This window comes from Camelus dromedarius, chromosome 32, assembly GCF_036321535.1.
Source record: "Camelus dromedarius isolate mCamDro1 chromosome 32, mCamDro1.pat, whole genome shotgun sequence".
Taxonomy (NCBI): domain Eukaryota; kingdom Metazoa; phylum Chordata; class Mammalia; order Artiodactyla; family Camelidae; genus Camelus; species Camelus dromedarius.
In genome coordinates, this window is record NC_087467.1 from 2,669,805 (window position 1) to 2,696,876 (window position 27,072).

Genomic DNA, 27,072 nt, shown 5'->3' on the forward strand with positions numbered 1-27,072 from the left:
GATGAGTTGGGAGTATAGTCATTCTATACTCCCAACTATAGCCAGGTCCCTGGCCATACTTTTTCTTCTTTGCTGTTCAAGCCCTGTGCACTGTCAGGCTCTTTGGTTAGGATCTGTGCGAGCAGTCAGATTTGACAGGTGCTGATCATCTGGGTTACGGAGAGGGAGCCCGGGAGAGGGTGTGCTGTAATGACAGGAAGTCACGGAGCAGCAATACGCAGTGCGGGGCAGCTCAAAACCCTCTCCCTGAGAGCTGAGAAAACTGCGCATCAAGCAAGCAGTGTCGGCCTGTGTGGAGCGGTCACCGGCTACTTCAGTGACAATGTTGCTAGGATCTGAAACTCCAGATGCACTGTTATTGTGAAAGTGAGATTTCATATGTGGGGAGGAAAAAAAAAAAAGGAAAAAAAAATAAATGGAAGAAAGAAAGAGAAGGGAAGAAAGGAAAGAAAAGTCCGGAAAACAGTCAGTCCCTGGTGCTTTTCCCGGGCCTTGGAGGCATAGAGATGACATCACCAGCAGCCAATCAGAGCTCTCCAGTTTTGTCCAGGTTCCGAAGCCATGGCATCATCGCCGATGTGGCCCAGAAATGAAAATAGAACTCTCTCTAAATATACAACAATGAGAGTCAAGCACTGCTTTAAAGGATGTGAGAACCAAGAAAAAAACTCCTTAAATCAGAATCCTCCTTTCATGAAGGGTCCGTAAATCTAGATTTTGGCTCCTGGAGCCACTAACCTTGGTGTTGCATTTAATCTTTAGAAACCGGCAGTCAGAACTAATGAATGCACCACCGAGACCACCACCCAGTCATTCCAGCCGCTCCTGGATGTGGGACAGAGGCAGCAGTGGGGTCACGGCCACAGGGTCAGGGGGACAGTCTGCCTGGGTGGGGGCCAGCATGGGGATGCAGGGCTCCTCGGGAAGGTGGGTAAGTGGCTGTCATTGTCAGTAGGTTCCATTTAGCTAAAAGCACAGTTTACAGTTGTTGAAGGTTGATTGATCTGTTGATAAACACTAATGTTTTCCAGTTGACAATTTCTCCGTGTTAATTTCTTTAATGCTGGCAGACCTGCCTGGCAAGGCCCTATAAATAGTACCGGTGTCATCATCCTTTTTAAGTTATTAATGAGCCATCGTGCTTCAAGGGGCTGGGGTTTGGGGACAGGTTGTGCTTGACTGCAGTTTCTGACATTGACACGTTAGCATTTGGAACTTGCTTGAGATGAGAACATGTTTCTTAAAAAAAAATCACAGCACTGGCCAAAAGCATCCATAATAAAAGAGACTTGTTTATAATTAGTGACTAATTAAACTTTGGAGAGAGGAATAAACTGCCAAGGCCCTTCACGCAGCATGTCCTTGATGCGGGGGCATCAGCACTGTCCCCACCTCGACTGCAGCTGCCCTCTGCTGTCTTTGCGCCTTCCCTCTGCACATACACTGTTATCACTGAGATGAATGAACTCCTGCCTCTGGAAATCAGCTCTGGCCCAGACGGTTCTGTCTGCCAACTGGTGGCAGGGGACCAGAGCAGACTTCTCCAATTAGCAGAGTCCCCCATCAGGCAGCCGGACGGACGCACTGTGTTTATGTTTGCGGACAGCCTCTCCGGCTGAGGTCTCCTGCGCCGAGAAGTAGAATTCTAAAGGTGAGACAGACAAACGGACAAGGTGGCGTGATATCCTTGGAAGGCCTTCTCTTGATTCACCTCTTCTTACTCCTTCGGGGCGATGCAGGTTTGCACCCGAGGCATTGCGCGATAGCATGGGGGAGATGATTTGCATCGTGGCGGCAGGAGCACGGGATGGGGGGGGTTGCTTTCTAACTGACATCAATACAAACGGACACGTGGCCAAGCTGGGTTTGTTATTGCAATAACTCAGGTGTATCTCTGGTCTTCAGCTCTTGCATTGCACAGAAATGACTCTAAGACCCTTGCTGGGCCAGGATTTTCTATCTAAATGCTCGTCTCCAGACCCTCCTTTTAGTTATTCCATTTCCTTCATTCTGAAATACTAGTTTCTAATTACATTTAACCATTTTATTTGGAGTTGATTTTGGACTATTAACTCATGAGTAAATGCCTTCCTATTCTGGTTTCAAAAGTTCCTTTGTGTGTTTTCAAAATAATTGTGTGAATTTGTTCCCACCCAACAATCTACACTCAGAAGATCCTTCTTTGATATCCCAGTATCAGGAGATGCAGGGGCTGATGCTCTGCTGTCCCAGTGTCAATACATGTGACCTGACAGCCTGCGAGGATGAACGCATAGAGAAGAATGTATACATTCAGTGTCCACTAAGGAGATTTAGCTCAGCCGAACCAAACTTGGTTTTCTCTGCTGGGTCTACCTACTTCTCATTCCTCAGCAAAAATAACTTAGGGACTAAGGTACAGCTGATAAAGCAATTTCTTATAATGATCGAATTATCTGCCATCTAAAGAATATTATGGAAAATCTAGGTTGGTAACTTTCTGTGAACCCACAACTTCCAGTATATAATCATTAGCCATAAACTGGTACCAAAGAAACAAATGTCTGAGCTCACCAATCAATTATATTTAGAAGCACTGAAATGTTTTTGAAAGTAAACATCACTAATCTGTTCGCAGTTATAATGAGAAATGGTTTCATAATACTGAGATGTGCCTCCTTATAAAGGGAGATAGTTTGAGATATTTAGGGAATACGTGTAAATTAGTGAAAATTAGTCGAGGTAACATCATATAACAGGAGGCTTGATTAAGCTGAGATGTGATTGTAAAGCAACGGCAGTCAGAAGGAAGAGAAGAAGCGGAGAAACAATCGGGCTCATGTTTTCCTGGGTGGATTCTGGCGTGGCCGTCACGGTAATCCCACGATAAGAATGACCAAATGATCAGAGTGGTGACAGCCTTACCGGGGCAGCTGTATGTCCTCACCAGCAAACTAATGTGAAGAGGACACACACTCCATTAAGAATGTGCAAAGGAATATCAGAAATATCCGCACATAGCCACTGTCCATCCCTCAAGCATCACTACCAGAAATCTGTCCAAAGCAATCGCTGGCCGCCAAAAGGCACTGGTGGTGACTGAAGAAATTGTGGACAAACAAAGAGGATGAAGCAGTTATGTTCATTTGGTCCAAAAAAAGCCCTAGTAACACTAATAATATGGTGAGAAAGAAGTGGCATGTTGCCATAATTCAGAATTACAAAGAGCAATATGGATATTAGATAAAGCATGTGACTGAGAATCCGGGTAACTTGCAACAGTCAAGTGCTCTGGGCTTTTTCTTGCTCATTTTCAAAACAAGAGGTGTAACAGATCATTCCTATTAGCATTAATGGCCTCAGTATTGTATTATTTTTGTGTTTAACTATCTGAGTTGTGTGTGTTTATATGTATATATACCCATGTGTATATGTATATAAATTTTGTATATAACCACTTAAATCATACCATATACACATATGCACAAATACGTAACATATGCATATTTATTCGCGTGTGCACATATGTATGAAGAAACGCATGGCCGATCTGATGGGAAATCCTCTCTCTGAAACCCAGGTACAGCGAACCAGTCACTGCAATCATCTTCCTCTTTACAGCCGTAGTTTTAATACGTCTCGTGGCAGTCTCCAAAGGAAGTCCGTATTTTTACATTTCAGAATACATTTCTCCACCCCCAGATTCTTTTGCGATTTGATTAAAATGTCTTTTCTCAGATGTAGAACAATTTAAAGCAGTTGAAACAAGTAAGGAAAAAAATCTGTTTTAGGGTGCTTAATCCATCCCCTCAGGTTTCGTGACTCAAAGTAACGTTAGAGGTGAAACGGGATTTACGTGGGGGCTTGGGGGGAGGGGAGAGGGTATACGGTCAGTTGTCCTCTCTCTTGGCCTTGGTCTAAGGCCCCCTTCTGCTCAACAGGACCTCAGGGAGTGTTGTTGGGGAGCCCAGTACTCCGCTTTCTCCTCACTGAGGCACTCCCCAGCAACCTTAAATCAGCAGTGATCATACTCCTGGTAATGTACCAGGAAACACAACTAGACTTTTTTCCCCTAACAGTTCAACTTTAGGATAAGAAGGGGCAAATTACAAAGAAGGAAATGTCACCAGGGATTTAAATTTTGTTTTGTTAAACACATTCCCCTGGCTGTAGGCTTTGGCTGTTACTTGATCAGACTATTACCCACACCAGATTTTTGGAAAGAAATGCCCTACCTTCCTGAGATAACAAACATAGGTGTGTTATTACCTGAAATCCACACTGCCTGCTGTCACAGAGCCTCCTCTCACCGAGTACAGTAACCTCCTGCTCGCTCCATCTCTGGGAGAGCAGGACACTGGACTCCGACACAGGCTCCCCTGTGCAAGAAAGCAGACAAGGGCCCTGTCCCCTCCTGGTGGGGGAGGCTCTATTCACAGATCCCTCCTCACCTGGTAAGGACAGTGCATTGTCATCTCAACACCCCCCCTCACCTAGAACACCTCTCCATGTGAACGTTCCCCTTCAGATGTTATCCATTCTGTATCACCACCCACTGGCAATTTGACAGTGACCAAAGGATAGCTATGATGCCCAGAATGAACCAATGGTTACACCATCATCAAAGAATGATGCAATTATAGTGATCTAAAACCCCTGATTGAAACAGAAATAGGACCTAGCAGAGTGCTTAGAATAGTTGCTCAACATATATGTATATATAGAGAGAAAGACAGAGAGACAGAGAGACAGAGACAGAGACAGAGAGAGCTAATTATTTGAAAGAGGGTCAGTACTTCCCAATGAAGAGCTGAAAGAAAGGAGAAAAGAATTTTAGTTTAACACTATCATCCAGAAATTTAATAATCCCTATCTAATCCAAGTTTTATAATTTCTGCTACTTGATTTCAATCTGAATTGCTTTCTCTGTATTATCTTCTCCATAAAAAAATAATTATTCAGTGTCTAGCAGATACGTGTTTTGGAAGTTATCAATGCTGACAGGACATGCCATATTTATAAGCCTGAATGGTAGCCTATTGTGTACCAGAAGGAAAGCCTCCAGAAAGTTTACCTAAATCTAGAAAAAAAGATTCCTGGTGAGTTTAGAATGCTTGGCTAATTTCAATCACTAGGTTTAGCCATTAAGCCCTCCACACAGATTTTAGAGGTGTTCTAATGAATGCCTTGCCAGGATGCCAGAGTGATGAAGTCTGTATTAAAATTTTGCAAAACAGGAACAGACTCTCAGACTTAGTAAACAATCTTATGGTTACTGGGGAAAGGGGATGGGAGGGGATAAATTTGGGGGTTTGATATTTGCAGATGTTAGCCACTGTATATAAAAATAGATTTTTTAAAAAATGTGTCTTTTGTATAGCCCAGGGAACTATGCTTAATATCTTGTAATAATCTTTAATGAAAAAAAAAATGGGAAAGCGGGTATATGTGTGTATTTGCAGGACTGGGACATTGTGCTGTACACCGGAAATTGACACCATGCAATTGACTTCACTTCAATTAAAAAATGTAATAAGTAAATACAATTGTATTAAGGAGAAGGAAGGTCACTACCACTTGTTCTTATTGTGTGTCTAGAAGGACACGAAGGGGAAGGGTCTCCTGATTTCTCACCTAGTGATTTTTTTCTGTGATTGTGGTGCGTTCGCTCACATGAGTGGCACTTGCGAAACTCCACAAATTCCAACCGTGTGGACTTGTGTATGATGTGAAATGGATGGCTGGTAGGCCCTGTGTGTTACTGCCTCTTCCATCCTGGGAGTGGCATATACTTAGAGGAACACCACCAATGCCTCGGGATAAACAGCCTTAAAACCTTCCACTCCGAGAAAGAAACTGCGTGTTCCAGCAAGTTAAAGCCTTCCTGGGACACGCGATGCTCTGTTTCCTGCTCTTCTCTGGGCTCCCAAATGCCCGCATGGCCCCACCGAGAATGCTTCACATACTTTCCTGTCTATTCACTGATTGTTCAAGTGTAGTGACCTTGTCCAGTGTGACTGTCAGTGCCTCCCGGCTAGGACCCCGTCCTCTTCTTACCCCCGTCACCAGGAAAATCCTAGGAATGCCATTGACACAAACAATCCATTGAATTACTGGTTAATTGATTAAAACACACAAATTTACAAATCATATTTTAAATGTGGGTTATGCTTCTAGTTTGGGTGGCATTTTGGCAGGATAATGACATCATGAAGGGTCAGGAGTCAAACAATAAAATAATGCCTCAAATGTCGGCCAGCTGCCAGGTAATCTATTTCCCCCAAGCCCACAAAATTGTTATTTAAGAAAACGACTTTGTCTTCCCCGGGACAATTTTGAGAACATGAACATAATTAGAAGAATAATATAAAGCTCAGAAAATTGCTATTGAAGAAAATTAAGGATTTCAACCCGAGATACTAGGTTCAGTTTTTATCTCCAGGCAAAAAAGCCCTGTTAAGTGTCCAACTCTTCAGTGTCAGGTATAGTCTTTACCCCCAGCCAGACTCATAAATGAGTGTTTACGGTCCTGCATTAGAAGAACCTTCATTTTGTATGAAGGGTTTGCTAGCATGAGGGGCTGATGATGGGAGGAACCTTAACAAGGAACTCAAGGAAAGAGATTTAAATAAAGGGGGTACTTACAGAAGCACAGCTGGGGTAGGGGGACCAGCAGGGCATATTAAAGCCCGCAAGGGCTAATGGCTATTTGAAACTGATATCATTTCCAGGTCTGAAGACTCACAGGGAGGAAATAGTGTTCTTGGACCCCAAGGAGAGCTAGAACGGTGGAGAACGGACCACTCAGAGGGGACTGCCGTCATGGAGAGATGCGGCCACTGCTAGAGACGCAGTTTTAAAGCAGGAAGGAATCTGTCCCTCTTCCTGCTTTTTGTCTTCCTATTTGTGCCTCCTTCTAACTTAACTGGGAACCAGTTCTGATCACATGTCATCAGCCAAAATAAGTCATACGATCAAGCTTGATATAAGCCGGGCTGCAAAGCCCAGTCCTCACCCAGGCCAGGACAGGTCAGCTTTGTGACCCACAATACCGTCCCCCGAGCCCACTGAGCCCGAAGATGCTGGGATTGGAAGCAAATGCTCGAGCTCTCTGGCCACGAGGGGAGTGATACAGCGTGCTGGTTGGCTGTTTAAGGACACGTTCACAGCCCGTATTCCAGCATCTTGTCCTTGCAGGGCACTGTGTCTCAGACGGCTTCTCTGACCTTCCTAAAAACACAGGCAACGTATTCCTCCTCCGTCATGCCATTTCCCCCTTTGCCCTTTGACATCCATCTTCTGACCTTCTCTCTATTGTTTTTTTGGTCCAACAGGCTGGCTTCTGCGGCTTGCTTTGTCTTGCTCCCTTCTGTTTGGACCCAGCCAATGGGAAGCCCTGGTTGAAACTCAGAGGGCAAGATCTGAGAGAGAATCGGGCCCATGCTTTTCCCCTTTGACCTCTGGCAGTGGCTACATTCTCCCCAAACAGCTGGAAAACCCTTTGGGTAACATCTGTATCGTAATCACTTTCTACCTCTTCTTAATCATTACCCGCCTCCTGATGGCAGTGTTTCCAGTCAGTCCAAACTGGTGAACTTTATAGATCACGGCTGAAAACCTGCCTGTAGAAACTTGTTTGTGTGCAGAGGATGAAAAAAAAAAACATTTCATGTTTTTGGTGAGTTATTTTTCCCTATTCATAACATGCACGGTACTGTTTTTATATCCTAAGCTGTCTATTGATATATTTCAACTTCTTGAACATTCTTATCTCTATGTGATGGGACTCCCAGAGATAGAATTTTGGCTTTTTCCTCCTTTGAAAAACCACATACATGCTTATACCACCCAGTAAACAAAGTCTCACTCTGCCATCCATGGATCATAGCAGTATTCAATCAGTCTTATTTTATTACCCAGTATGTAAAATACTTCACATGATTACTAACATCTTATTATTGGGTGAATTTATCATATTTCCTTATTTTGGTATATCTAAACTTTTACTTTTGGTTTATTACCTAAGTGAAAGAATAAATGTTCTCTTTCTTCATTTCTATCCTATAATATCATATGCTTTATTTCTTGTAAAATATTTTTGATGAGGTATGTTTACTTCAGAGTCCCCTTAAAAAGGAGTCACTACTTTTAACATTTTAAAAGAGAACTTATGAATATTTTTAGAGATTTTTTTTAGAATATTTTAGAATCTTTTAATTTTAGAATATTTTTATTTTACTTTACAAAATTTTAGAATATTTTTCTCTTACCAGTTCCCTCCAGAACTAAGTTCATTTTCTATGAAACAAAGATTATTTTAGGAAATAGGACTCGAATAGTTTCTCAGCAAGGAGGCAGATTGGAGCAGGTGTTTGAAGAGGAAAAGTGAAGTCATGCAGAAGTGCGGGCAGTGGGCGGAGCTAGGACCTGCTGGTCACCACCCTACCTTGGTGACATGGTCTGAACTGGGAACACCTGATGTCTAGGTGGTTGTATTTACCTACAGAAGAAAACCCTCAAAATTTCTAAAGACACTCATCCTTGTGAAAGAGGAGCACGATGTGATTCAGCATTTCCAAAAACTTCTTTGATAAGCAAGTATGCAGCCTCTGAGCAGGTGTTGCTTTGCCTCCCAGAATGCTTCCCTTCGGCCTCCCTACCTTTAATAATTCTCACCATTTTTCAAGACCGAGTCATGTACTACGCTCTCCAGTGAGCCTCTCCAATTCATCCGTGTCCTGATTAATCTCTCCTGGAAACCATGAGACTTACTGCTTAAAGGACTCGCTGGCTAATGAATCACACACTTACTTACATTGTTCATACCCTTTCACTGTATTATTATTTCCCTCTCCATGCATACATATTAACTTTCTACCTAAGAAAGGTGTTGAAAACGTGATTTTACAGGGCCAGTTCAAGTCCGTGCCCTCCAGTCTGCGCAATGCTTGTGTCGGAATCCACTTATTAGGGGGAGCCAGTGTTACAGCACCACCTGTCAACACATTTGCTTGTAGCTCTTCAGGATTTGGACTATACGTTAGTTATGATAATCCTGTCATTTGATTTTTAAATGAGGAAAATAATTCTGATTTGCCCCATGGACTGAGATAGATGGAGAAAAAAGAGAACGATACGTATCTAACAAAGACTTGCAAAATTATGATTGGAGAGTTAGTGGTGTTATGTAAGAGATGAGGTCCAGGCAGGACCTAGTATTCTGAAGAAAGCCAGGGTCAAGAAGGGGTGAGACCTGTGTAACTGAGCAGTGCTCAGCGTGGTTTTCTAGGGCTTCCTAGATCTACCATGATCCTTTAAAAGAGTTTTTTTTGTTTTTTGTTTTTGTTTTGTGCTAGTCTTTCAGTGCAGAACCATTCAGGAAGCAAAAACAAGTTATAGACTGGGAAAAAGCTAAGGTTTCTGATCCAAAGACATCTGTCAATTGGCATCTATTTAAAAAGGCTAGAGCACATAGCACATAGGAATTGATAGGAGGAGGAAAATAGAGTAAAAAAATACCCTACATTGCAGAGAAGTATGAGGCCATTTGGGACAAGTCCCGGGGATATGATTTCTGATTGGCAGGTAAGCCCTAATGGGAGAATTATTACAGACAACACATGCAGATAGATCAAGTTCTTGAATTATTTAATTATCATCAAATATTTTTTCCTGCATAGGACACAGATGTGGACCAATTGGCGAATTATTTAGAAAAATGTACAATATTGTGCTTTAATATTTATCGTGATTATTTGCCCAATGATAAGATCGATTTCTTAAAGCACACATTATGAATGTGCTTTGCTGCAGCCCTTAGTGGTTGCTGTAAGCCTTCATTCTCACACCAGGGTCACACACTGGGCACCACATAAAAGGAACATTCTGGCTCTCTCTTGCTGTTCACAACCTTAGTTCTGAACCGTTGGTCCTGACCCTTTTTTTCTGTGCTGCATCCCAGCCTGCCTTTGATCATCTCAGTCTCAGCCCTCACTGCTCATTCTCTCCTCTCTAGCGTCGCCTTGCCTCACCCTTTAGCATTCCCAGTTCTCCCCCTAGTGATGCTGACTCCACCGCCATGAGTAAACGCTCCTCCTCGTATGATCAGGCCCTGGGACCCCCTGGATCAGGGCTGTTCCCTTCAGTCTCCTCTAACTTCTGCTCCCTCCAGGCAGCACACCATTTTCAGTTCATCTCAGCTTCAAAATAGGCACCAGAAATCTTGCTCAATAGCACATCCCTCCCCATTTCCCTGCCCTCTTCTTACGTGCATCTACCACAGTACATCTCACAAAGCTCAACACGCGTCAGGAGCCTGAGATATGTTTCCCGTCTTATTCATAGATGGAACAAACTCCAGGAACACAGGGGCAGGAGGAGTTGTAGAAATGGAAGGTGAATGAAGAAGCAAACTTCTGATTTTTGCAGTTTCACATCACTGTTGGCTTTTCTGTCAATTGTTAGTAAACTGGTTTTTTCAAGGGAGCATGAATGGGTGACAGGGGACAACGAAGCGGAGATGCTGGCGCAGGTTACCGCAATGATGCCCAGCGTGTTCTGAGGCAGCTCAGACAGTGGTCCTGCTCTCCCCTCAGCTCCCCCTCCTCTCCTTGCCTGGAAGGGCGGAGCCACATTCGAGTGTCTCAGCCGCTTTGCTGAGTTCTTTCCTCACTGAACCTACCCATTTACGGCGTCAGTACAGAAGAGACCCTCTTAGCTCCCAAGCACTGCTTCATTGCTCTAAGTATAGTTTTGTTCAGCAGCTAGGCTGGGTGAGAAATGATCAGTTACTCTACATTAAAAAAGATACTATTATTTTTTTTCTCACCTGAGATAGGATTGCAACTCTTATAGCATTCTTCAAAGTCAACCTCTTCAACATTGTTTCACGTACAAGCCAATAAGGGAAAGAGAAAATCACACAACGTTTTCACAACATGGAAGTTTGGGCAAGGGAACATTAAAGACCCAGACAGACTGAGCCACGAATATTCTCTGTCAAGAGCAGCTGTAAAGTCTGTCACCTGAAGAGATTTCGGAGATACTCAGCTAAGTGATGTGATCTTAACCCACAAACTCAGTAGTCGGGAAATAGTACATTTTGTCCCCTTAAAATTCAACCGATTAAAGATCCCAAGCCGCCATGTTGTTGTGCTGGTGGGAATTTAACCTCAGGCATTCTGGGAGCGTTTTTGTGCTCGGAGCTCATTACATGGGGCACATTTACAAAGATGACTCCTGCATTTTTGCCAGGTCTTTGCTCACCTGCCCAATCAAGTTTTTATCTCAGCCCCAAAGCCACATTCATCAGGAAAGGACGTCAAGAAATAAGTAACTTAAAGATGAACAAGGATGTACTTCCAAATGTACCAGAGTCATTTCGACAATATTGTATTCAAATGTACCCTCGCCTAGTACATATGGCCTTCATGGGCTCCTGTGTATTCCAAAGGGGATAAAGACTTTGGGAAGAGTGTTGTGGTCAGAAATAGACCTCTCAGCATTTTCTAAATCCTATGATTTGGTTTTCTTTATTAGTTTAACAGGGTAAAATAAGCAAGAAGCTCCATCCATTGAAGGTGTGGTTATAAATCAACTTAACACGTGTGTTTATATATAGTTCAGGTGTCGGCTGAAATTGAGTTTAGGACACCCATATCCCGGGAAATAATTTTGACTCTTCTGAGAAGCACACTCCTTGGCCATTTTTTTTTAAACATTTTTTATTGATTTATAATCATTTTACAATGTTGTGTCAAATTCCAGTGTAGAGCACAATTTTTCAGTTATAGATGAACATGTATATATTCATTGTCTCATTTTTTAAATAGAGTTTCTTTTCTCTAAGTAGAGTGATAAATCTTTGAGGAGAAGACTCACCATGTCTACAGGTTTTGGAGTTCCTTCAATAGCCCAGAGCTGAACTATAGTAAAAGCTCAGTAAATACTTAAGAAATAAAGTGAGGTCAAAAACATTGTTTGTATGGAACGTGTTTCAGTCAACTTGATCATTTTGTCATAAGTCATATTCAACATGTATATTTGGCCTAATTCAAACAAATCTATTAAGAATGCATTTGTAAACCAATACTGTTATCTCACCACAGATATTTGACTTCATCCTCTTCCTAAGTGTAAACTTGCCCATATTTTAAATGACCATATCTTTAGATATGGAAATATGACCGTATTTTTAATTTCCATATCTTTAGATGTGGGAAAAGACCTATTGGAGGAAAATGGATGCAAGTACCACAAACCACAATGTCAAGGTGCCCAGATGAATCCTAAAGCCACTGCCAGGATCAGCTGGGCCAGGGGAGACCAACAGGAACAGTGCCTGGTTTGAAGTTAGCTGACCTATAACTGTCATGGGTTAAAGCAAGTATTTATCCTCCCAGAGACTGTCCTTTTCTCTAAAACTTATTCTTATCCATAGGTTTTGCTAAGTGATTCTGAATTGTAATTTTTCATCACACCAGGGAGCAACTGGAGAACTCAGAATGCTCTCACGTGGGGGTCTGGGGAGCCTTCAGCCTACTGGTACCCTCAGGGAACTGTGTGCATTGGACCACAGGATGGAGAACAGCAACACTCTATCGGAATGTTCTCTTGTGTCCTTGATAATATCACAGCCAGTCTTTCATGAGACTAAAGCACTCAGACTCGGAAGCAGGTGAGGTCTTGAGAACTAGAGGTAAGATGAGGACTAGGTAAGAAGGAGGGCAGGTACATATCCAATCTAAGTGTAGCAGGATGCATTTTGCAAACTTTACTTTGTTCCTACTTCCATGTTTTTAAGTCTAAGGCTGTGTTCCACATTCACTGATCCTCAAAGGAGCAGTTCAGGTGTTTAAAAGCCTGGTGGAAGAGTCTTCCTGAGAACTGGGATTTGCCCCTCTAAGAGGAAAGAGAGAGAGAATTACATTAGCATAATGCATCCACTCTCTCCCCACCCTAAACCCTCAGAAAGTCACTGTTAACCTAGAGGGAGACCAAGTAAAGGACAAACATCCAAAGTGTGAGAAAAAGGCAATTTTGTACTGCATTAGTCCAGGCGGACAGGAGCGGGATGAGAGCTATAGTCCAGGGGAAAAATCGGAAATGAGGTTTTCTTTTCCTAAAAGAGAAAGAGAAGACAATTACTGTGGACCTGGTTGGCAGGCTCGCTCTGAGATACTAATTCACGCTAAGCCTCACTCCTCACCCTGCAGGGGTGGTGAGGAAACAGGATTGCTGCTAGAGGGGAAATTAGAGAACTGTTTCCTTAATCTCCCCCAGGGCCACTCCCTGTGGAAGTTTTTAATTCTGGATTTGCTTTAGGCATTCCACCCCTCCCCAGTGCACAGCCTGGGGCACAGCTCTATTGTTAAGCTTTGGGCAGTGGGCTGGAGTGGGAGGAAGACTCTGCAGGAAGGAGGGGAGCCAGCAAATAAGAACGTATACGCCTGTACCACTATCAAAACCTGTTTTAAGAAATTGGATGGGCATTCTCTGATACAACTTAAAATAAGAGCAGAGTTTGGAATAATACTGAGATAGTTCTTTCCAACTGACTCACTCCTTCTTAACCCCCTTCTCCATCTATGCGATGGTTTGGCAGTTCCCTGCTGGACTCAGTATGGAGGTTCCTAATCTTCTAAGAGGTCATAGACTCTTCTGAGAGTATGTTTGAAGCTGTGAATTATTGTGGGTAGGAGGGCAAAGAATAAGAGAATCGAACGCACAGAAAATTTTGAATTAATTAATGATACAGGAAAAAATAATGTGGGAAGAAAAATGGGGTGAGAGGATGTCCGTGTCCCAGGTCTTGGTTGAGTCCCTGGGACGTGCCCCACCAAGTGTGTGTCTTTGGCTTCATTGAGGAAAGAATTCAAGAGTGAGCCACAGTTGAGTAAAGATAGATTTATTCCGAGAAATGCACACTCTATAGACAGAGTGCAGTCTGTCTCACTCAGAAAGGAAAGCAGCCATCAGGTGTGGGGGTTAGTTTTCATGGGCTCAGTAACCTTATAAGCTAACAAGTGGGAGGGTTATTCCAACTACTTTTGGGGATTCCCAGGAATTGGGCCACCACCCACTTTTTGGCCTTTTATGGTTAGCCTCAGAACGGTCATGGCGCTTGCGGGAGTGCCATTTGCCATGCCAATATATTACAATGAGCATATAATGAAACTCAAGGACTGCTAGAAGTCAAATCTCCTGCCGTCTTGGGCCTCAAGGCCTGTTGAGAGTTGGATGTTCAGCCATCTTGGTGTTAATTGCTCTGTCATTCCTTTAACAGTTGTGTCCTGCCCCCTTCTGCCCTGTCTCAATAAAGTCTAAGTACTGAAGGTATTACCATCCATATGTGCAGAGAAAGGACACCTTGACTAGGCAGGGAAGACTGAGACTTTAAGAGTGCCCTAGGTGGTAAGTAGGATTTTAAAAGAAGACAGAAGAGCATGAAAATTCAGGGCGAAAAAGAATGTGAAGCGATGCTCAAGTGGGAATAAGATAGCCCGCAAAATAATCCTAACTAAATTAGTGAGTAGGCACTGTAGGCTCGTGGAAAGTAAACCTGACAATGGAGAAACTCTCTGAGAGATTCTTCTTGTTTTTTGAACTTGTATCGAACCCTGAAAGTTAGCCTGAGGGTCTCAAACTGTACTTCTAAAGGACATTTGGTAACTGTCTCAGATTTCCAGAAAGGACCATCCTACAGTTTAATCTGCCCATGGAAGATCACAAATCTAGGAAGATGTGGCCAAGGGAAATGAGAAAAACTCTTTACCAATCAGGAGGAAAACCAGGTCTCATTTAAGTCAGGAGCCATAGCTACTTGGAAAGTTCAAACAAGAGTATTCAACATATTTCTTGTGCTTAAAATGATTAATTGGTAATGATATTAATAAGCAAGATTGTCACTCTAAAAGTCTCCGTGGAGCACTCCCACTGGAATGGAGGCTACATGCTGTAGCCTCACAATTGGGATGAAAATTGGACTCCATAATAGCAGAGGAAAGAGAAATTAAATGTTATAAGCCTGATAGAAATGAGAGGGCACAGGCAATGAGAGTTGAAGAGCAAAAGGAAATTTAATAAGGGTAATGTAATAAGCTCTCCCATCTGGCAGACACTGAAGGAGGTGACTCCCCCACCCAAAGGAGAAAGGATGACAGGCATGTCTAGACTGACTGATTATTCACGAGAAGTTCAGAGTGTGTCCTGGCTGGGCTGGCTACAACGGCAACAGACTCCAGGGCTGGGATCCTGGTCGTTCTCCCTGACACAGCTCTCCCAGCATCCGCGCCACTGGCACTGCATCTGTGCCTCTTGTTTGTTTTTAATATCAATCTCGATGAGCAGCCTGGTCCTTGCCCTTGTCCCATCCATGTCCCTGCTCAATAAAGGAATTACCTTAGCTCCTTGCACATGTCAGTCACTACATACTTCGGGGGAAATACTTTTATTCAATACTGGTTTTCTTTACAATAACTCTAGGAAGTCATTAAATCAGGCATTATTATCGAAATCATACAGATGTGGAAACTGAAATACAATATGGTAAATGGGTTTTCCAAGGTTGACTGTGATGCTGGGACTTGAGGCTCCTGGTTCGGGGTTCTGCCTGCACACCTTTCTGTTTTCTCGAAGGGTAGCAGAGGGAGCAGTAAGTATCCTTTTCCCTCTTGTTCTGAGTAGAGGTCAGAGAGCAGGGCTCTGGGCCGCTAGCTGTGTGGAATAAAGTGCTCTCATTGTGAAATCTGATTCTGGCATAAAGCTTTACAGGGAGACATTCTGCATAACAAAGTCATTCGTGTGTCCCAGGGGAATGGTCTACAGTAATAGCATTTTGTTGATCTGGTCACAACAAATAATCCACAATTAATAACACCATATTATAAAATGCTGTCTCTCTTGACTATTCATAAAACATGCTGTCTCTAAAATAAAATACTTGTTGGTTTATTGCTTAATTATTATTTAATTATTGCTTTTTAAAAAAAAAAAAAGTAGTCAGTAGAGGAGTGCATTTTGTTAGAACTGTAAGTGGGAAGGCGAGATCTCCATCTCTGCACCAGCCCAGCTCTTCCAAATTGAGCTCCTGTTCATTACCGGTCAACGCCCTGTCATCTTCTGGGCTTCCACTTACCACCATTCAGCTGCCACTCTCCCAGAAGAATAAATGCAAAGCCAGCCTTCATTACAACAAACAAATGATCTTGGAGATGGCAGAAGCGTGTGGCATGAGCTACAGCACGTCTTTTCATCGCTGAGATCACTTCAGAATGTAAGCAATCTGTCAATGTTTGATGGACTTGCTTTTGTCTTGTTAGCTCCAGCTCATGCCAAGGGTGAATATGGGTTACAGAAAAAAGTCATGACAAGACTAAATAATTTGAATTTTTTGCATTATTTGCTATATAAGGAAGTTTGATTGGCGTCTCTTTCCAAGGCATTCAGATTTGGAAAATATGTATTCATAATTAGAAAATAGACAATTAATCCTATCCTTTGGCTTACTTAGGAATTAAATAAAAATTATTTATTAGTTTGCCTTTTTAATCACCTGTCTTCAAATTGCTCTACTTTGATCTTTGTCTTATGTAACTATATATAATATGTAAACGTATACATACGTATATCTGCATATGTATATATTCACACATATATGTGTATACATTTGTTGGCAATGCATTTGAATTGAGATAATGACAAAAAAAAATTGGATGAGGATGGATAGATTATAAAATGCAGTCACCTTTCATTTAATGGGAAGGTTCTAAATTGGTCTTGATTGGGTGTCAAAAGCTGCATTGTTACAGCCTCCGTGTGGAAACGGGAATCCCAAACTCAAAATTAGAACATCCGTAAAACTGAAGGCTACACTCACCCGGAGCGCCCAATCGGTGCCAGCCCCTGAGCTCGGCGACTGGCCAGCACTACCATCTTAACTCTTCTAACATCCCTGTGTAGTAGGTGCTATTCTTACCTCCTGCTGTAGAGTGAAAGAGAGGCCAGTTACCTCGCATAAGTGTCTATGACTAGAACTTCAGGCAACCGGGAGTTAAACCCAGATGCCTTCTACTCCAGCCTCGGTCTTTAAACACAAGAAAACTTATGGGAAAACTTAGCAGAGGTGGGTTAAGAACAATCAAACTACTGCAAGATGGAGTGGGTTTTGGAGTTACTATGTTCTTTTTATGAAGTTTTAGAGCAATGGTTCTCAGTGTTTTCTTTCATGATCTCCCTACCCCTCCATGGAGACTTCTTGGAGATTTTTTCCTAATTGCTTTCCCATGAAATGTTCATTTCACAATATACTATATTTCTGTGTGTGTAATGGATGTACCTCTGAACTTTATACACAGGATGAGTAACATTTTTTTCATTCCCAAGAACCAGTTTACCTCCTTGTTGAGAACGCCAGCCTTAAAGGCTTAGAGCAAGCAATCTAGGTCTTGACAGAAAATAATCTTAATATATGTATGTACATATGTATATATGTATGTGTGTGTGTATACATATATATATATATATATATACACAGCCCAGAGAAATAAAAATATTTAATCATTACATTTTTCATTCTTCCTTTACCTATAACTGAAGATTTTTCCAGTATTTATAAAAAATAAACAAAATTTAATTATCAATATACAGACTTTTGCTTAATTTTAAACATATTTAATTGACTGTTACTTTGTGTAATTGATTTTAAATATATTTAATTAGCTATTTGTTACTTTGCTTAATTAATTTTAAACATATTTAACTATTTGTTACTTTGCTTTCTTATAAATATGCTTAATTATAAATATATGTTAAAAAAAGAAACTATTTTAGTAGTACTAAATTGACCTAAGTAGATGTTACTGTTCAACTCTGAACAGCTACCTGAAGTGAAGTGAAGGCATGTTTATTACCAGGATTTCATGTATTAGAAGAAAAGAAAAAAAAATAAAAGTTTTAAGTGTAGAACAATCACCACTAGCTAAGCAAAGTTTATGTGCAAAAATAAATTACATGCATGCATTCAATTTTTGCAATATAAAAGCATAAACTCTTTAATACTGGCTTGCCTGAAATTTATACATTTTCTTTTCATGGATTTATTGCTATTGCTTGGCTGGTTTTGGCCCCTAAAAATTTACACTATTTCTCTTTTCATTACTCCCTTTAATTTATTCCTCAGTTGCATTATCTTCACTTCCCTAAAACTCTGAAAAATCCTCAGAAGTCATTATCATTTTCTATTCTCAGAATTTTAAGTATTAGATTTTTTAAAGCCCTTTAGGTCCAACTGAATTATTTGATCCCGTACTCTCTTGATCCCATGACAAGTGTGTGATTCTGAAGTTTCTGTTCACTCATCTGTGGATTTACGGAGCACCTCCTGCCATGTCACAACGGTACCCCAGATGCAGGAGATGGCAAGTGCACACGTCAGGCCATGGCCCTGAGATGTAGGGAATGGACAGTAGAGCTGGGGAGTCCCGATAGCTGACACTCAAGACACGAGTGTCAACTCATGGCTTTCGAAGCTAAGCTGCTAAGCTGCTCTGTCCCTTCCTATTTAAAAAAATCGGTTGACCCTCTCTCCACCTCAGTCTCCCATGATGATAAATATTTCTGCTTCCACTACGACTGTCATTAATAACAATGGTTACTAGTGATAATATTAAAAAATAAAAATAGCAGCTAACACTGATGAGATATGTGCTGCCTACCTGATGATTCATTTAATCACCCCAGGAATTTCTTATATGTGTACTATGATTATCTGCATTTTACGGATGAAGCCAAAGTGAAGAAAATGTCTTGAAATGGATGGCAGAGCTAGGAGGCAGCCGGTTAAGATTCGAACACAGTCCTGAGTCAGAGCCCGTATTTTTACCTGTGATACCACTGCTGCTGGATTAGGTGGCCCCTAAAGGTCCTCCAAACTCAACTGCTTTCTGGTTCTGTGACTTTTCATTATTCTACCCAGGCTTTGTTCAGCAGAACACCTTGCCTTTAACGATGGTAAAAGCTAGCCTTTCCTTCAGTGAATACACGGACCACAAGAGCCACAGGATGGGACCACAGGGCCACAGGGGAGTCACACCATGGCTACTTTAAAAAAAATCCCTTTTAATTCCTTCTACTTTCCTACACACATTTCTCATGTTATTAACCCAACAATGATTAGCCATTAAACATCCCCCACAACGGAGAGGGTGAGAGAAAGAGGGAGAGGGAGAGAGAGAAAGAGAGAAAGAAATAACCACCAAGACAGAAGAAATTCACAGAGAGACAGAAAACCTATAGTAAGGAGAAGAACTCACTAAAGGGGATGCAAAAACAAGTAAACAACCCCTGTATTTCTATAGATAAAAATTTAGAAGGATGTTTATTCTGGACAGACATTAAGTCTTGATGGAATTGGATACGTATAAGCAGGTATGTTCCTCATCATAGCTAATTCGGGGCTGAAAAGATAAGCTAATGAATTGAATACCCCCAAAGTCTTAAGTTTTCCCTTATTGGCTTCCAAAATTTTATAGAACTAGATTTGCAGTCTTTTTTTTTTTTTTTTTCTTGAATTAACTTGAATCTAGTACTGATTTGATGCCAGGAATACACCACAGTCTCTTCCTTCTCAGAACTTCTGGTCTAAAATACATCCCCTTGATATAAGAGTATCATAAACAGGCATAAAGCATCTTTTCTGTGTCTATAAAAGGAGCCCAACATTACTGAATTAATAAAGTAGATTTATTGAGTGGCCACCATATTCCCTGCTCCAGGCAGAATGAAATATCAACACTCTTTTGGGAGATGCTGTAAAGCATCCTTTGCCTTTGGAGGAAACCCTGGTCTCCTTCTTTGCGTCTGGCATGTGCTCCAAGGTGTGGGCTGTACCTTTTGCATCAACCTGAGACAAAGCCAGAGCACGACACATTTGGGTTTGTGTAAACGTCTTTGCTTCTGCTGCTTCTCTGAAGAGTGAGACAGCCTCGCTGGAATGAGCTCCTCTGATTCCCAGCCCTTCAAACTAACCACCAGGTGATAACCACTCACAACAGATACTGACTTTCCATGCATAAGGATTCATTTTACGTGCAAAACATTTCATAGTGTTCCAGTCACAGCTCACTGGTTGTTATTCCAGAAAGCATCTGTCTGAACCACTAATCGAAGTTTCTTAAACAAACGGCATTAGGCATCTCTTCCTGGGTTTTTCAAATTTCTTAGAGAGAAAAATACAAGATTTGAAATGCTTGCATATCATTATCAAGAACATAATCAAATACACAGGATATAGAGTAAGGCCTATGGTAGGGATTTATTTTCTTCTGAAATTGGTAGAGATTTCACAGAGGGATATAAGTTCCTAAAAAGATGTTCTTTTGAAAACCTTTTAGAAAAGAATTTTTGGTTAAATAAGTTTGGAAAATAATATACACTACGCATCTCTCTTAGAAACTTACAAACATGCCAGTATTAAGGATTCCAAGGAATTCTGTAATAAGGGGACTTCATTATATTTAAGATTTTCTCAGCTAATTTTAACTCTTCTTCTTTTTTTTTTCTTCTTGTGACAGGTAATACCAACAAAGATAACCAGTGCCCTACAGAGCTCTGGGGCATGAGAATATCATGAGAACAACTGGGAATGCGAGTTACGAGACCAGCTCCTCTTCTAAAACCAGTCCTGGAAATTTGGGTTCAATTTTGCCTCTCAGACGTTGCTTACTTATCCGCCAAATTCAGGTAAAAGTGTTTACCATGTCAGACAAGATATGGAATATTCAGGAAGAACAATTGTTCAATAGCTGTGAAAGCACATTAAAGTTCAAGAGCAATGTACACATGGGAATTCCTTTGATGTCTCCTGGTCTTCAGTACAATTCTAACTGTATCACTGAAGTGTCTTCTGTAGTTTGTAACCTTCATCTTCATAACGAAACATTTACAAAAACAGTGGTTTACAGCTGGCTAGGTCCTGGAGATTGTATTTAAGTAAGTCAGCCAGGACCTTTTCTGCTTCTGCAAAATTTAGACTGCTATTGATGTAAATAAATCCAGAAGTAGAAATTGAATGTACAGTTCAGTTAAACATTACACAAGATTTACCCCCAGGTAACGGTGATTGAGTACAATGTAGCTACGTTATGATGCTGATCTTGGTGAAAGAATTTACTCCCTTTAATAATGTCTTTTATATGACTTTCACAGTACACACCTCTGATAATTGGAGGAAGAGAATGCGTTCTTGGCAAATGAAGATTCATAACATAACAGGCAGCTGTATTGTATCAACTGACATGTGGGGCTGTAAAAAGAAAAACAAACTAGCACATTTCCTTATTTTCCTAAGATTTTTTTTCCTTAAACGAGTGTGATGATTGATGTTACCTGATAGATTGGGGTTGTAAGGCCTGCATTCCAAATCACTATGCCTGCTATTGGGTAAGTTATCAATAAGTTGACAGAAGCGCCTGATTATAGTCAAATACCTTGTATTCCCACAAGTCAATCAACTCACAGAGTTAATAACACACATTTCTAGTTAGCCGAGCTTTCCTTCAATCAAAACCACCACAGAAGCAATAAATCTAGCTTTAGCTACAAAGCATAACATTTGCTAGACATTGTGTTAATGCAAATAATAAACACCTAAATCTGTGTGTGTGTGTGTGTGTGTGTGTGTGTTCCGCTTTCTCACTAATCATGAACAATCCTCAAATACTACTTAAGCTGATTATTTGCCCCAAGGCTTGACATTTCCATGGTTCCTGTATGGTTTTATGATACCCCGGCCTCTGGAGAGCATCATTAGAGACCTCTTTTTTTTTTTTTTTAAGATAAAGAAACCAATGTCTAGAAAAGTGACCTAGGTAACCTCTTGGAGTCTAAGTCTTTTATTTTTATTTATTTATTTTTTTTGAGGGGGGTGATTAGGTTTATTTTATTTATGAATTTATTATTTATTTTAATGGAGGTACTGGGGATTGACCCCAGGACCTTGTGCATGCTAAGCACACACTCTACCACTGAGCTATACTGTCCCCCCTACTAAGTCTTTTAAAATACGGCTGATTTGAGACCTTTTGGGGTCCTGAACACTCTATTTTGGAGGTCTCACTACTCATCATACCAAACATCCACATCAGGCACCACATTTATACGAGTCTGGATGTAGCTCATTAGTGGAAGTTATGCTATGTTTTATAGCTGTCATGAAATATTTATAATTCCAATTTCTGCACTTTTAAGAATTTAAAGTATATATATATTTTTAGTTCTCAAGCATCATTTTTATAGGCCCTTAGAAACATTGTAGGTTTTAGACACTATACCTATGTTGGGGGAGAAGAGGTTCTTGCCTCGCGCAGGAAAGAATTCAACAGCAAGGCATGGCAAAGTGAAGCAAGTTTGTTTAGCGAGAGACACACTCCATGGACAGAGTGCGGTCTGTCTCATTAAGAACAGAAAACGGCTTAGGAGACACACACTCCATAGACAGAATGCGGGCCATCTCAGAAAGGTGAGAGGGAGAGAAGCCGAGAGGTGTGGGGGTGTTTAAGGTAAAAGTAGATACACACTCGCAGACAGAGTGCGGGCCATCTCAGAAGGTGCAGCAGAGGGACCACAAGGTGTGGGGTTGTTAGGTTTTATGGACTCGGCAATTTTGCACGCCAATGGGTAGGAGGATTATGCCAACTACTTCGGGGAAGGGGTGAGGATTTCCAGGAAACGCCCCCCCATGCACTTTTTGACCTTTTACGGGCAGCCCAGGAACTGTCATGGCGCCTGTGGGTGCGCCATGAGGCTCAAGGTCAACTGGAAGTCAAATCTCCCGCCATCTTGGTTCTAACCGGTTTGCCCTGCCCTCAGTGGCTGCGCCTTGCCATCTCCCCTCCCACTGCACCTAGAGAACTTGCAGGATGAGAGACCTTGCTTCAGATGCATGTTCACCCTTCCCTCAATGGAGAATCCGTGCCGCCCGTGAGATCCTTCTCTGTTCTGTTGTCTCTCAGCCAGTGTGTCAGGCAAAATCCATCTGTTTTTCAGGGCCAAACTTGAGCCCCATTCATACAAATATTCTCACTGATTTCCTCCCTCCCTATACTTCATATCTGAGGACTTGCAAGTGAATTTTAATCCCGTATCCCACTTTTCCATGGTTGTTTTCTTGTTTCCTGCATTCGCCTGTCAATGAAGTTTTCCTTTTTTCCTTTCTTCCTGCAGAGATCGACACTTGCTCCAGGGCACGGTGGATAGAACGCTAGGAAACTCTTCTGGTGTGTTCTGGGGGTGCGATCGGTGCAGTGGAGGTCCACAGAATGCACAGGGCCGTGCTAGTCGCCAGTGCCCCCGGAGTGTCCTCCTCCTCTCCACACAACCCAGGGGACAAGCGATCAGAGCAATTCTGCATACGGCTTTATGGCTTGCTTGCTCTTCCACAATGTTCTTTCCCCTGGTCTAGGGGGTGTGGGCGTTAGGACGTCACCTTTCACTGAACATTACACAGTTGAGTAAAAGGAGATTATAGAAAATTTGAGGAATGCACTTGTTTTCCATCTGACTGGCATTGTAACAGCTGTACTCATAAATACTTAGCCTCTTTCCCTCGGCTTCCAGTGGTCCAAGGTTGGCCTGGAGATGTTTTGCTACCATGCAGACTTGAGAGCACACACCTGCCCACGGCTTCACACTCCCTCTGCAGCCCTTTAGGAGGGCTGGTGACAACGCCACTCCTGGGCACACAGCCCTTGTTTTACTCTTCCTAGAGCATGCTGTTTTGATCTCTGCCAAACTACTAGAAAGCGAACGGCTTAGGTCTATCCTGAAGCCAGCTGTCTCTGCGGGTTACACAGTGTGCCATTCTGAGATTCCCCCAGGAACTGGAATGAAATTGGATGATATTTCCAGAGAATGATTCCTGACTTTCAGACTTTCAGCCTTTGTATGTCTCTCAGCTTCACACTTTCTCATAATACACACACACACACACACACACACACAGAATAAGAGAGCCTCTCTTCAGTACCAGGTCTGGAGGACCAGGGGTGTTGCTGTGAAGGCTGCTTGTTTACAGAGACTAAACATGTGTGAGGATTTAACCTGAATGTTGGATAATAAAACAAACAAACAAACAAACAAACAAACAAAAACAGCCCTGAATTCCATATATCTGCATTGACATTCAATCTCAGTCTTTTAAAGTCAGGTATACCATGTCGTGTAAAGCTTGAAAGCTACTTCCTATCATATCACATCATACCTCCACGCTGGGAATATGATGGGATGGTTCTGAGTGTTGATGGGGCTGGAAGAAGGAGAGGTGGGCAGGATAATCATAAAAAAAAAAAAATAAAAGGAGAGGTCATCTCCAATTTATAGACAAGAAAGAAAATTCAAGCATGGTTACTGGCTTGTCTTAGCTCTAAATGAAATAAAATGGATATCTAGATTTCCAAACCACATCTCCTGCATCTGTTTCAGTGCTACATCCAATGCCTGTCATTTTGTCTTTGGTAACAGTATGAAGTTGCCAAAGACAGAGCCTTGTGCTCCCAGGCTGCCTTGATTTTGCTGTCCTCTCCTCCCTTCCATAGGGACCCTTTTCCCAGGTGACCCTGCCTCTCAGGATCGCTCGCTATGAAAGCCAGGGATAAACTCATCAGGCACAAACTAGCATGCTTCTACTCCCAAGAGTCCAACCACATGGCTCTTAAGTAGTTTCTTTAAAATGCTGAAAGGCTTACAGCCTTTGCAAATGCCCTTTCTTCCCCCAGGGCACATTCCTCCTGTGTTTCCCCTGCATGTTGACTGCTCTGCTTTGGGGGCTCAGCTCAAATTGCATTTCCCCAAATGGGCTTGCCTTCACCCCACATCCAAGTTAGACATGTTAGTTACTACTCCCCACACAGCACACTGGGGAATTTTCTTCTTAGTTCCCAGGACTCTTCAGCATTGTGTGTTCAGTTACTTGTTTTCTGAATGTCTGGTCCTGCTCGCATGTCCCACCAGGACAACAGAAACCACCCCTGGTCTTTGTTGTTGCTACGTCTTACCTGGCTAGTATAATGCCAGGTAAACTGTAGGATTTCAGTGATTTTTGAATAAATGAGTTAGTGAATCAGTAAAGGAGCTCTTGTCCTTCATCACTGACTGAAGCCCCTTTCTCTGTTTGCCATTAGCACTTGCTTGCTAGGTGCTGCCTTTTAAGAGAGGACTTCTTTTTAATCTCAGCAAATTAAATGATGAGTCCGGCCCAAGGCTTGGTGTAAAAGATCTAAATCACTTCTATGAGATAAACATGGCTGTAAATGACAACCGAAACTCCAGATGGCCATGGTGTCATGGCCTTCAGGAGGAGGGAAAAGCATACGTGCTGGGTGGCTCATGAGAGACTATGAAGGAGGTGGCAGAAGATGGACATCTCCACCACACCCCCTCTTCCTTGCAGGAAATGTTTCCTCTACAAGCTTAATTGCGTGATTCTGGTAGGACTTCAGTCCCGTGCCCCTGGGTTTACTTCTGCTCTGTGATTCATGAACTATCACTCATAGTGTTCTCCTCAGTTATCAGGTTGGGTTTTTTCAGTGTCCTTTTTATAGATATTTTCCCAGTTTAAAACTGGAAGATCAGAGGCCTTATCTTGAGGGTCAAGGAGTTGAAAGGATGTGAAGCCTGAGCTATCTGCAGTCCTGGACCCCATTGCCTAAGAAATGCTTTCTTATAATAGAAGATAAACTAGGTAGAGATAAGATGGGTGAGTGGGTGGATCAGAGAGAGTGAGAGAATGAACACGAGAGAGACGGGGTGTGATGGTATCATCTGAGCAGGTGAGCCCAGCGATCCGGAGCCTAATTCAAACTCAGGCCGTCTGGTTATGGACGTCAGTAAACGTCCTTCGTTGTCTGTTTACCTTTGTTGAAGCTAGTTTCAGCAGTGTTTCTATTCCTTACAACTGAGTAATAAAGTTGTCGAGGTATTTGTGAATTGGGTAATTAGATGACAGACTTATAGGCAGGATAAAAGTAATAAAGTAAGTAATAAAGAAAAAAACTAAAGTAATAAAGAAAAAACAATGGAGTGTGTTCCGAATAGAAGACCACGATCACAGTCCCCAAGGGGGACTTCTTCTCTGATCATCTGACTGCCATCACCGTCCTCCGGCTCTGCGTCCTCCCCTGGTACCTCACCAGCACTTGGAACAATATCTTGAGCATGGTGAGGAACTTAATGTTTGGCGGCTGAATGGATGAATTTTGGAAATAAGCAAAGTAATAGATAAGTGTTGGTTTGTAACACTAGTTTCAGGTTCTGGGTTCTGAGAGCTAGGACGCAAGAAACAACAACAACAAAATGCACAAAGGCTTTAGGATCAAACAGATGTGCATCCAGGTACTGCCTTGGTTCACTAGACTTATGCACTTGGACAGTTTCATTTGCCTCTTCTCTAAAGTGATCACGGAAAAATCCAGACTCAAAGGGTTGAGTCTAGTGTGGGTTTTATGAGATAATTTATATAAGATGCTTCTAGAAATGCCTGGCTCATAATAAGTATCGAAGAAAAGTCAGGTGATGTCCTAGAATTCTTGAGGGGCAGTCTTCCCAATCCGCTTGGCCAGGCAGGTGTCCTCCTTGTCAGATCTCGGGTAGATGGTTACCATGCCTCTGCTTAACTATAGTCAGTGCTGCAAGGGGCTTTTAGGGCAATGAAATTACTCTGTATGACACTATAGTGGTGGCTAAGTGTCATTATGCATTTGTCAAAACCCATAGAAAGTACAACATCAAGAGTGAGCCCTATTGAAAACTACGGACTTCGGTTGATAATAATGTGTCCATGTCAGTTCATCGATCGTACCAAATATGCCACACTGCTGAGGGATGCTGAGGGGAAGGGAGTATATATGTGTGGGTGGGGAGGGCTATGTGTGAACTCTCTGTATTTTCTGCTCAATTCTGCTGTGAACCAAATCTGAAGCTGGTCTAAAAGAATAAAGTCTACTAAAAAAAACTAATAAAATTTTAAAAAGGATAAATATATATATATATATTCAGTGCTGGGTAGACCCCTGCTTCCTGTTCCATGTTTGGACAGCTACA

At 42.0% G+C, this 27,072-nt stretch overlaps 1 long non-coding RNA gene across 1 annotated transcript; it reads left to right on the plus strand.

The window, feature by feature from the left end:
- Window positions 1-1,372: 1,372 nt before the first annotated feature.
- LOC135319797 (uncharacterized) lies at window positions 1,373-26,976 on the plus strand. Its single transcript, XR_010378654.1, has 3 exons — window positions 1,373-1,651; window positions 20,550-20,718; window positions 23,200-26,976. It is a non-coding gene; the product is annotated as an uncharacterized LOC135319797 (long non-coding RNA).
- The last annotated feature ends 96 nt before the right edge of the window (window positions 26,977-27,072 follow it).